The 10,523-nt window shown below is 36.2% G+C and overlaps 1 long non-coding RNA gene across 2 annotated transcripts in view; it reads left to right on the top strand.

Moving 5' to 3' along the window:
• LOC309634826 overlaps positions 1 to 5,625 on the top strand; it is a 262,121-nt gene extending 256,496 nt beyond the window's left edge. For both annotated transcript variants that reach the window (XR_014248448.1, XR_014248449.1), the window contains one exon: positions 3,404 to 5,625. This is a non-coding gene — a long non-coding RNA (uncharacterized lncRNA). The remainder of the gene's footprint in view (positions 1 to 3,403) is intronic.
• Positions 5,626 to 10,523: the final 4,898 nt, after the last annotated feature.

The raw sequence follows: 10,523 nt of genomic DNA, 5'->3' as shown, positions 1-10,523 counted from the left end.
AGAAGGATAAACACTGCACGATTATACACATATGCAATATCCAGTGTAGTCAAACTTACCGAGAGTAGAAGGTGGTGGCCAAGGGTAGGGGTATGGGGAAATAAGGAGTTGCTGTTCAGTGGGAATAAAGTTTTAGTCATGCAAGATGAAAAAGTTCTAGAGAGCTGCTGTACAGCATTGTCCTTATTCAACATTTAGCACTGTACTGTTCACTCCAAAATTTGTTAAGAGGATCGGTCATGTTATGTGTGTGTGTGTTTCTATCAGAATAAAAAAATGTATGTGAGGACAAAATGAGTGCTTGAAAAATGTGGCAGAGTGAATGTTTCATGTTCTAGAGGGAATATTCCAGTCAGTAGCCTGTTGGTAAAATATGTTCACACACAAAAAAGTAATGTCAAAATTGAAAAAAAAAGGGAGATATAATTAAGATAGTAAAAAAGCAAGGCTCACAGGATATTTCTAAGACATATAACCAGCAAAAGGCTCTTGTTCAGAATATATAAAATATGTATACAAATCAATCAGAAAAATGTAGACAGTTCAACAGAAAAATGGCCAAAGATTTCAATAGGCATTTATAGGTATCCGACGGTGAATAAACATTTTCTAAGGTACTCAATACACATTGGTGATAAGGAAAAGGCAAATTAAAAAACACAATATACCCTCAGATTGGTATAAAAAAAAAAAAAAGTGAAGTTTGAGAGTTCCAAGTGTTGGCGAGGATATGGAACTGCAGAAACTCCTACCACTGGCGGGGGTATGAATTGTTATACCACTGTGGAAAACAGGGAAGCATTATTGATTAAAGTTGAATAATTACATATTATCCTATGACCCAGAATCTTCCCCCTAGGTGGGATATAACTAGAGATAGACATGTTTATATGGACCAGGATAAGTGCTCCAGAATGTTCACAGAAATATTTATTTAAAATGTCTTAAACTGAAAATAATAAAAATGCCCATTAACAATGGGATGGATAACTAGACTGTGATATATTGATACAATGAAATATTGCACAGCGCTAGCAGGGAACAGACTATAAAGACACACAGTAACATGGATGAATCTAATAACTTAAGGTTGGGCGAAAAGCAAAAGTTCATGAAGTATGATTCCATTTAGAAAGAATTTTAAAACACAGGCAAAACTAATCTATGTTATTAGGGATACATATAATAATGATAAAAATATAAAGAAAAGCAAAGAAGTGATAACTGGAAAAGTCAGATTGATGGTCACCTCTAAACAGAGGGTTCTGTGGATGGCTCTGCAGGTTATATTAATAGAAAAATAGTTTTTAAAAAGCAGTCTAATACAATTTTATGAATGGTGGGTGTGAGACTAATTATGATGAGCTCAGGTGTGTGTACTGTAAAGCAGGACATTGCTACTTGAATAAGCAAAATTACATCTAAATGACAATCCACACAATGAATAGCTAGTGGCCATAAAACGTCTTCCCTAATCTTAAAAATAAATAAATAAATAAATAAATAGCAGTCTAACATCTGACCACGTGGTTTCAAGGCAATAATCTAAATTTCTGCTCTTTCTTCTTTATTAATACTTATTTTCCTCTTAATTTTCTGTTCTCTTTTACTTTTCTATTCAGTTACTTCAAACCTTAAAAATCAGCTAATATAAATGTTAACTTTGTGTTTTTGTTATGCTGAAATTTGATGCCAAAATGTATGTAAAAAATTAGCAAAAAGTTATTTTCAGGCAAAACAGCTATACATGACTGACGGGTTGAACTCACTGAAGAATTTCATACGGAAAAACAATTACAGTCAGTGACCTCATGTTGTTTTTTTTTTTTTAATTTTTAAATTTTATTTTATTTAGTTTTTTATACAGCAGGTTCTTATTAGTTATCCATTTAATACATATTAGTGTATATATGTCAATCCCGGTCTCCCAATTCATCCCACCTCATGTTGTTTTAAAAAAAACAAACACCGGCTATTTGAAAAAGTCAAGATGATTAGTTTATTTCGATCTTCATTCTGTTATTTAGATCATGAAAAACCATGATGTTTAAGACTGATTTTGGGGGATACACAAAATCTAGTGTTCAAGATACGAGGTGAAAATTTAACCTTTATGACAACTGTTTTTTAGCATTTCCACAATTTTCAAAAAGAAAATATGGATTATATATTCAAATTAACAGGTTTGGCGAACATAGGCACTTTTGGAAATGATTTAAGTTTAAGACAGGCAAACTTTTTCCAGTGAATTACGTATAGCAATCCATTATCTCCCAAATCATTTATGTATTTCAATATCTCTTCTCCAAATATAATCTACAGGAATATAACTCCCCAAGGTTTAGCCAACATTTCGCTGTGTGTTTCTAAGACTTAACAGCCTCACATCTAAGATTTGGGAGTATAATCTACTATATGGCTATATGTTAATTTTTTTTTAACATTTAACAAATGTTAAAAATGTTATTGACGACTCCTGGGCTGTTTGAATCTCAACCCAAATCTCTTCAGCCTCACCCTTCCATCTCTCTGTGCCTCTTGCTTTATTTATCTCCCAGCTCTCAACTTTTCCGAGGAAGATGGGAACTTCAGAGAGTGGGAAAGGAAGTTATCTGTAAAATAATACTATGTGTGGAAAGAGCTCTGAAAGTAAGCTGTAACCTTTAATCTAAAACCTTTACTCATGTCACTAAAAACCTGACAGAGTAAGAGCCCTGTTACCTTGGCTGTGACTGTTTTTCCTGGTATCAATCAAAACCTCATGCTTAGCATCTGCTGTAAATGTTAGAATTAGAAGTAAAGACAAATTGTTGCATCTATGAAAATTCTGTCCAAGTAAAATTTTGTGAATCCCTCTGTCATATTTATAAGAAATTTCTTATTTTATCAATTCACTTAATTTCAAATTTGAGAAATTAATCAGTTGAATAATAAATCCATGTCAAGGAAAATAATCTCCTCATTCTTCATCTTGTCTTGTCAGCTGTGGCAGGTAGTGGCCTGCTTGCCCTCCAGGTATATGACTCCTAAACATGAAAAGCTAGTGTCCAACAATATTTGGTGTTTCACCAGGTTCACAAAGTACTATATACCTATATTTCTGTCCTTAATAGACACTACTCATTAGTTAAATATATAGGAACAAAATATTAATTCACTGATGGCTGCTATATATAGCTGTTGAAAAGTTTCAAGCATTATTATTAAATTGTTCATATTTTAAATGTTACTAATGTTTACTCAGAAGGTTATTTTTAAGAATCTTTTAGATAAAGAATGTCTCAATTGTTAAGTATGATTTCCTTATATCTAAGGGCCATTTTCATCCAGGTCAACTGCCCTCTAACTTTACAACAAAAGCCAATGCTTAAATAAGACTAACTTAATAAATACTCTTTTGCAGGAAACCCCCTGTGCTATCTCTGTCTGTCTTCAGGTGATTCCTCTGGAGCGAACCCATCCACCCAGGTAATAAATACTTTCCCTTGAAATTTTCTGGGTATAAAACTATTTCTCACTTATTAAATTGCAAATTTTGGCACTTATTTGGAATATAACCCCAGAAAACTGGTCTTAAATAGTTGAGAATGCCTTTTTGTAGGAAAGTTTTTTTTTCTTAAAAAAAGGAAATTTATGCTTGTGAGGTTGGTGTTGAAAGAAGACTGACAGTGTCAGATTAATGTATTGTGCTTCACATCGTTTATATACACTGACGCTTTCATACATACACAATTTATTCATGATGACTAGGACAAGCAAAAGGAGGAATGAATTTCAAGGAAATTAGATTTTTTTTAAAGAAAAAAGAAAGTGTTAAGGAGTCCGAAAAGTGATAAGAAAATGTATATGGCAAAGAGGAGTGTGATGCAGAAAATAAATCAAAAGAACTAACAGATGATGAGTGTAGTTACATCAGAGTGATAATATCACACAATTTTGATATTTTAAGAAATGAATCCTAAAATAATAATCCTCAACTACTTTTCAGTAACCATACCCATGATGATGGAATTAAATGAGCCAGATTTAGGGCTACTTGTCTTATTACTGTTTTCAAGTTAAATATCAAAAAAAAACAATCATCTGGGGAAAAAAGCCTGCTGCTAATAACTAGTAAAGTCATTAAGGATGTTTCAATAGCCACAAAGCACAAAATATAACAATTATATATACCTGCCTTCACCCCTGCCCATATATCCACACACACCTATGAGTCCCAGTTGTATAGATTTGCTCTCCAAGTTATGGCCCGACTAACTGGAGGATCTCATTATTTTTCACCTGATCCACCCATCTCCTTCCATTCTACCAAACCTCTCTTTGGGGAATCTCTATCTTAATGATCTCTAGGCATGCTCTACTTTAAGTCATTCATTCACTCAACAAACATTATAGTGTCTATAGCAAAGAACAAAACCAACAAGATTTCCACCTCCTGGAGTTACATTCTAATATTTAAGGGTTTATGGTTATGTAAGTGTACCACATTCTGCCACTTGCAATCTGTAACTTTGGTTAAGGAATCTAAGTCTCAGTTTCCCCATTGGTAAAACAGTAATAAGAACAGTACCTATCTCAAAGTATGGTTTTGATGATTAATGGGATAATATGAACAAGTGCTAAGAATAAGGTGTTCTAGTAAGTGTTCAATTAATATCAGACATCATCATCATCATCATCATCACCATGCAGGAGAGTTTGCTTACTGGGGTATAGGACACTGGGATGGGGATAGAGTGGGAAGAGTTGTAGGAATACGAGTCGTGAACCAAGACAGGGCTGAGGCTGCCACTTTCAATCTTTAATCTACAGTGAGTGGGTTTAGAAACTTAACAGGTAAACTGAGGCATATTAACATTTTTTTTTCAAGAATTTATTTGAGCAAACATCGATTCAAATCAGGCAGCACCAAACCGACAGTGGTTAGGAGTGCTCCATTGACAGGAGCTAGGGTTTTTTTTTAATAGAGAAGATGCAGAAGCAAAGCAAGGAAATGATTTGATTGACTATAGCGGAAGCGACTGCCTTATTTGGGAAAGCCCAGTTGGCTATTTGTGGCTGGTTGTTTCATTTTCTTGGATTCCAGTGCATTAACTCTGGCTTAGTTTTTGGTCTGCTTATGTAGGCTACCACGGCATTAGAGCCACCTCCTTGTTTGATTACTTTAACAAAACATAGTACCATCTTTCAGCTCAAAACACCTCAGGCAGTCGAGAGGACCAGAAGAAAGAGCATCGCTCTCATGACCCCATCTCTCTCTATTGATTGTCTAGACAGCAGCTGCAATAACCCGATATAGACATGGGAAAACCAGGCTTGGTCACCTCCCACAGGTAGAAAGAAAACCTCCTGGGGATCACTCTACCTCTCACTTCACAGTTTTCAATATACCTCTGAGTGAAAAGGAGAAGTTGGAGAGAAGAGACTAGTGAAGTTTGTCTTGATGAATACACCATGATTGGGTGATGGTGCAAAAATACGATCAAATTGGCTGGGAGAGTGGTTTTTTGTTTTTTAATTAAAGTACAGTTGACTTATGATATTATATTAGTTTCAAGGGTACAACATAGTGAATTGATTTGCTATTTTTATGGATTGTACTCCATATAAAGTTATTATAAAATATTGGCTACATTCCCTGTGCTGTACATTACATCCTTGTAACTTTATTTCATACCTAGTATTCTGTACATCTTAATCCCCTTCACCTACCTTGCCCCTCCCTCAGCCCCTCTCCGCTAGTTTGCTCTCTGTAGCACATGACCCTGCAATTCCACTCTTGAGTATTTATACAAATGAAAACACTAATTAGAAAGCATACATGCATCCCAATGTTCATAGCAGCACTATTTACAATAGCAAAGATATGGAAGCAACCTAAGTGTCCATCAACAGATGAATGAATAAAGAAGATGTGGTATATATATATATACAATGGAATATTACTCAGCCATGAAAAATTTTGCCATTTGAAACAGCACGGATGGATCTAGAGTGTATTATGCTTAGTGGAATAAGTCAGACAGAGAAAGACAAATACTGTATGTTTTCACTTATATGTAGAATCTAAAAAATGAAACAAATGAACAAATATAACAAAACAGAAACAGACTCACAGATACAGAAAACAAACTGGGAGTGAGTTTTAAACATACCCATCGGTTTATTTCTGCTGCTCACCCATTTCCTTAGGATAAGTAGTAGCTGAACACTGTAACTGGTGTAGCCTAAACAACTGAACTTTATGCTCGCCTTTGATACAAAGGCATTTCACTTTTAATCCCAGACATTCACAGCATTCTTCATTTAAATGCCTCTGCTAACTAAGCAGAGAGAAGTTTTTCTCCACTGAACAAATGCAGGAATTGGATCTTACATTTGGTGGGGTGTGTAGACAGTCAGGAGCAGATGCAGGAGATTTGTAGGTCCTTAAGTTTATACAATGGGGGAGATGCTCTTTAAGAAAAACACAAAGTTACAAACAACTGCAAATATTTATTTAGAATGAGAAAAGACAGGATAGCACATTATAAATATTGAATAGCTAAAAATACCCCAAACAGAAAATCCAGGAAAATAATGTGATATTTTTATTCATTTCCTAACAAACTTCTAAAATACTTTTCTTCTGCATGTTTTGGTAGCATAAATTTAATTATCTCTTCAAATGACAATGCTTATAATCTATCATCTATTCTCCGAGTTGAGACTCTATAGCCTTAGGAAACCATGTGATTTTTCACAAGTCTCAATCTTTTTATGTCTGAGTATTTTCAACCTATATGAAAACAAGCTATAATCTGGTGGACACCAACTCTGTGTGGTTTTGGGGCATCAACAAATGGCATTAGCGCCCTAGGAGATGAAGCCACTGCTGGTGATTGATGGGGTGAAGGGGCAGGGCTGCTGTAGGCTCTGCTTGTGTGAACAGGGCTGTTCTGCAGCTCAGTCCTTCAAACCACCGCCTACCCAGGCCCTTGTTCAAAAAACGCTACTGCAGAGTGCCTCCTGCTAACGAGCCAAATCTGTCAACTTTAAGGAAGCCTCACCTGTGGCTTTCTGACAGCGCTCCCCAGCTACGTCATGTTTGCCGACGCACCCACCTGACCTCCAGATGTCTTCAGGCCCCTGTGTCTTACTTCAGCTCACATTCTGGCAGTTTCTTTTACACCAGCACCTTCCAGTCTCTGCACATGGACTCCTCAAGCCTTGCTAAGGTAAGAGGTGCTGGCTGGGATCAGGGCGTGTTGCTCAAATTCCAGTTTTGCCTTTAAGAGATTTGCCTCCTTCTTGCCTCTGACACTTGCTGGCTCCTTGCCACACACATTTCTTTGTTAGCAACTCACACATTCTTCCACATCCAAAGCGATCTTAGGCTTATAGAGGCCATAGTGCTGATGCTTACCTGACTTGTTGATTTCCTTTTGACTTTTTTGAATCATTCTTTTTTTAAAAATTAATTTATTTTATTTTTGGCTGCATTGGGTGTTCGTTGCTGCACGGGCTTTCTCTAGTGGCGAGCGGGTGCTACTCTTCATTGGGGTGCAGGGCTTCTCACTGCAGTGGCTTCTCTTGTTGCGGAGCATGGGCTCTAGGTGCACGGGCTTCAGTAGTTGTGGCTCGCGGGCTCAATAGTTGTGGCGCACGGGCTTAGTTGCTCCACGGCATGTGGGATCTTCCCGGACCAGGGCTCGAACCCGTGACCCCTGCTTTGGCAGGTGGATTCTTAACCACTGCGCCACCAGGAGAGCCCCTCCTTTTGACTTCAATTTCACTTTTATTATGAGATTATATTTTGGTGATTTGGTTTGATGTAAGCAAATGCTTAACTTCTGATAAGCAACTAAGGTCTGGGATACAGTCTGACACGTTATCCCACTTATTCATGAATCACTCTCATAATGTGTGAACAAAAATTAGTTTTCCTCTGCTCAAGCAATATATCTCATTTTAATTAGCACATTTGAAATCTCCTTTGACCTTGAACTATATTAGCTGGAGGGCATTTTCTTTGCAGATTTGAAAGCAGATTAGAGAGCCTAGATCTCACATTCTAGGCATTCTTTATCTATGACTCTTTAGAGTCTTAGGAAAACTCCAGCTTATCATCTTGCTAAAGAAGTTTTTTTACAGTAGTTGGAGAGAAATCCTGAAGGAAATATACTCTTTGCTTAGGGAGAACAGTGTATCTGTGAGACAGTTCCTGGGAGTTGTGGTATTGTCCAGAGAAGGGCTGCATCATTAGTTTCATGGGTCTTAGATACTTTTACTTTCATGAGCCAATTCCTCCATAAAAAATATTAAAAATTATGTTTTACAATTGTATTGGTATAAAGTTGAATGTAATCTAGGTTAGATTATATTTATTTTTCCTCCTCAATTTAAAAGAAATTAAAACATTTTCATTGGCCACTAAAACTATCGTGGGCCTTGGTGCTGTGGCTTCTTTGCCTAATGGATAAGTCAGTTTCACTTACCCTTACAATTAAAAAAAATACAGCAAAGTATTGAATCAAAAACCCAAAATTTCATACTATTTCCTCAGCTTTGTAATGAAGAAGGACTCACTTATTTAAAAACAAGGCTATTACCAGTTAATTAAAACACCTGAAGTTTACTAGATGACAAGTATCATTTATCACGCCAATCTTAAATCAGGGGCCATAGCATTACTTCCCTGGAAATAAATGTAAACAATGTAAATACTTGTAATATGTGGTAAACTCAAGGATTACACCCACAAATTGAATAGGCAGGGAACCTATTCTGTTCTTGATTCTTCAAGAACACTTGAAGAATCAACTTTAGCAGAGATTTCAATGTTATACGGCAGAGGTATGGAGAAATGTGAAAAAAATCACAGCTGATAGGCCTGTCTGGCAGGGTCATGACCAAGGCAAGGTAGATTTCCACTTCATTAACAACATTTCAGTCACGACAGGACAGGAAGATGCCCTTCCTCTTACTTGCTTGATGATGCTTGAAATTAATTTAACTGAGAATGTAGACTTTTATCGCATGGTATGAATGGTGCTTATAATGTGAAAACCCCTTAGAAAATGAAGTATTGTATTAAATGTGTGATGCAGAATTCAAGACTGCCATCTGAACCTTCTCTGAAAGCAGGTTGTGTTAAGGGGGGATGTCCTGATTCTGCCCAGCTTTTAGAATCTACGGGAGGCTATGGGAGGTCAAGGTAATTCATTAGAAGTATAGGTTATCCATTGGCCTTTCTTGAAGGAGGAAGGTAGCACGTTGTGGGGTTATGTGTGGAATACAGATAAAGGAGGCCAGGATACAAAAAAATGTACCTTCTTCACAATTTGTGCTAGCATCAGGCAATGGAATTTGTGAAGTAGTATTACAAAGTCCTGTTTTTCTGATGTTGGTTGGAATGCAGGCAGGGATGGAATTGGGAAGAGGAGAAGTGCCATGGCCAGAATTAGGTTAAGGGAACCAGCAGGGCTTCTGGGACAATTGTACAGGTTGTGCACTGATCAAAGGTGCTGCATCTAAGGGAGGGTTGTTCATTTACTTTGTAGGCATCATAGGTTTATATATTTATTAAAACATTTTTCTGGCTGATGGTAGTAGAGTATCTTGTTTTAATAAAATTAGCATATTATGTCCATTTTCTGACAGATGGGAGTCAAGTTACTTGGGGAAGGAGAGAGTCTCTAGTTTGCAGAAAGGTACAAATAGGCTAGTAGTCCTGGACCCGCTAGGAAGGTCCCCAGCTCAAAAGAATTCCTGCATTTTGCCCTCATGTTTTATTCATCATTTTTTCCTATCACCTAATACAGTAGCACAGTATGCATGTGAAATTGACCTTTCCCAGCACCATACAGCCACAAGCCACATGTGACTTATAGAGCACTTGAAATATGGCTTGTCTGAATTGAGATGCACTGTAATTATAAAATACACACCAGATTTTGAAGACTAAGTATAAAAAATATAAAATAGTGCCTTAATTACAAGTTTATCTTGATTACAAGTGGAAATGATAATTTTTATATAATGGGTTAAATAAAATATATTATTAAAATTAATCTTACCTGTTCCTTTTTACTTCATAAATGTGGCTACTAGGAAATACATATGTGGCTTGCCTTGGTGGCTCATTTTTCTGTTGGACAGAGCTGCCTTAGAAGGCTGATTAGAGAAAATGTCCTTGATAATTTATACAATAGTTATTTACATTGTTATTCATTTAATACCTTTCAATTAATATAATTCTGATCTACCTCATATCTGTTTTAAGAATTATATGGGGTATAATCCTAAATAGGATTAAAGAAGAAAATTTCTGAAAAATTTATGTTCCTTCTTGGCAAAGACAGTTAAATTACAAAAAATAATAATTTTTTTATGACTTGGCACTTCACCCAGCTGATCTATAAGCTTTTATTTAGAGAAGAGAGTTTGTTGCTGAAAATCTGCTAGTGTTATTTAAGTAGTCTCATATGAACATAGTGGCTTATGTTTGGTTCAGATTTTGATTAGTTTGATCATTTCAATTT

Source organism: Balaenoptera borealis (assembly GCF_965194805.1).
Source record: "Balaenoptera borealis genome assembly, chromosome: 9".
Lineage (NCBI taxonomy): Eukaryota > Metazoa > Chordata > Mammalia > Artiodactyla > Balaenopteridae > Balaenoptera > Balaenoptera borealis.
The sequence above is the reverse complement of the archived record's forward strand: the minus strand, read 5'-3'. Positions and strand labels throughout refer to the sequence as shown.